Consider the following 2,500-nt stretch of genomic DNA (forward strand, 5'->3'; position numbering starts at 1 on the left):
TAAAAACAAATTCGTTGTTGTTTTACCAATTATAGTTTTATCCGATTCTTACGTACACTTGTTTACTTACTTACGAAACTTGCTAATTTAAAAGCAGAAGTAAAGGCAAGGAATTTTGATATTAATACAAATACATACAAGAAACATGGAGACATTTACAACGACAGTGTATGTTAATAAATAAAAGTGAAATTGAAAAATGAAATATAAGGGAATACCAATTTTTTTTCTGTCCGTTTCCTTCCTTTTCTCGCTTTTCTCTCTTTCGTTCTTCCCTCTGTCTCTCGTCCTCGCGTTCCCGCTTACATTAACTATTATTAACACTGTTTTCTTTAATTCCATATTTTTTTCCCTGTCTCTCTCTCTATCTTTCTCTCTCTCTCCCTCTCCCTCTCCTCTCTCTCTCTCTCTCTCTCTCCTCTCTCTCTCTCTCTCTCCTCTCATTCTCTCTCTCTCTCTCTCTCTCTCTCTCTCTCTCTCCTCTCTCCTCTCTCTCTCTTTCTCTCTTCTCTCTCTCTCTCTCTCTCTCTCCTCTCTCTCTCTCTCTCTCTCTCTCTCTCTCCATCTCTGGTGTCTCTCTCTCTCCCTTTCATTAACCACTAATAACATTATTTCCGAAATTCCGCGAAGATACGGCACAGAATATTAAGAAAAGGAAATTAAATCTTATTTCAAAGCTAATACCCATTCCACACTGCAAGCCTTGCGCCAAAACTGCCACAAGTTCATTTTAAAAATCTTTTTCTTTTTGATGAAAATGATGGTCCCTTTTTATTTTATCATTAGTTTTTATAGTTACAAGAGCAAAATCATGTTTCTCTCTTTTTTTTTTTAAAGAGCTAATGACTTTTTTGCTAAATTATCAAATGTGTATTTTGGAAAATGTTCGCATTAGAATGTAGCTTGCAGAAGTAGTGTCCTTATTTTTTAAGTCTGTGATTTGTTTGGAGGATTATATAATGAAACCGAATTAAGGTTATTTTCTTATTAAACGTGTACCCTTTTTATACATATATGTTTATGCCACAAAGTTTACGTCCCTGCAATGGAGAAGTGAGAATAAACTGAATAGATATTTCCACAGCGGTCATGCATTATTTACAGTAGTCTCCCCTTTAAGACAAGGTCGGATGAACTGAAAAGCGAGTCCGTTCTCAAGGAATTATCATGCAGGTATCGATCCGCCATTAATGGAATGACTTACCAGAGAGAACTTACAATACTAATATTAACAATAGCAGAGGGGTACTGGCTCACCGTGTACTCTTTGGTTATTTAGACTTATTGGCTAAAGAAATTACTTTAACCGGGTATGAAATGGGGTTTATGCATGCACATTGAATAACCATGAAGTTACTGACTCGTCTTTCCTGTTGTGAATGATGTAGATGAAACATAAGTAAAAAGTCAGAACAGTAAGAACAGACCAACGACTTTTAAACATGCCTCACCGAAATTAGATGAGTAATTCAAAGTCAGTTTAAGAAAATAAACTGAATTATATATCGGAGCGCTACATTCAAGACGAAGATACAACTGTAATTATTTAACAGTATTAATTGCCTGAATTAGTCTGTTAATTCCTTATTGCGTGGAATTATCTAAAAGGTAGTAATTCCGTTGCCTTTGTCCCGCTGAGAAACCATTGAGTACTAACTTATAATTAACTTATAATTAACTTTTTACGTCTTTGAAACTTTTTAATTATATTATGATAATTTTAATCAAGATGATTATTGGTGCTGCAAGCATTATCATGGTATTACTGACAATGGTATCAGTGATAAAGATGAGTGTAATGATGATAGCAATAATAATAATTGCATTGTTATATTCTTACTAATAATATTTATGGTAATAATGGGAATTTTCATGATAATGATACTACTTCTAATCATATTACTATTGTTGTTATTAACATTATTATAATCACTATCGATAATACTATTGTTATTAATATTATCAAGAATACCTTTATTATTGTAAACGTTATTATTATTAATAGTAGTAGTATTACTATTAGCAGTAGTTGTATTTTCATATTAATATTATTACTATTAATTTATTATTCTTTCTGTAATTATCATAACCACCATTTATGACAAAAATAATCGTTATTACTAACATCATCAATATCATAAGCATTGTTGTAATTGTTAGTTATGATAATAATAGTCATTGCCATGACTATTATTATTATCATTATTATCATCATTGTTATTTTTATTATTATTGTTATTGTTTTATTATTATTATTATTATTATTATTATTATTATTATTATTATTATTATTATTATTATTATTATTATTATTAATATTATTATTATTAGTTATTATTAGTTATTATTAGTTATTATTATTATTATTTATTATTATTATCATTATTATTATTATTATCATTATTATTATTATTATCATTATTATTATTATTATCATTATTATTATTATTATTATCATCATCACCATCATCATCATTATCATTATTATAATTATTGTTAT

General features: G+C 29.0%; 1 protein-coding gene across 2 annotated transcripts in view; it reads left to right on the plus strand.

Moving 5' to 3' along the window:
- The window catches only part of LOC119582829, a 12,234-nt gene that overhangs the window by 1,246 nt on the left and 8,488 nt on the right, over positions 1 to 2,500 (plus strand). The window lies entirely within an intron of this gene.

The sequence above is a fragment of the Penaeus monodon genome, chromosome 16 (assembly GCF_015228065.2).
Source record: "Penaeus monodon isolate SGIC_2016 chromosome 16, NSTDA_Pmon_1, whole genome shotgun sequence".
In the NCBI taxonomy this organism is placed as follows: Eukaryota; Metazoa; Arthropoda; class Malacostraca; order Decapoda; family Penaeidae; genus Penaeus; species Penaeus monodon.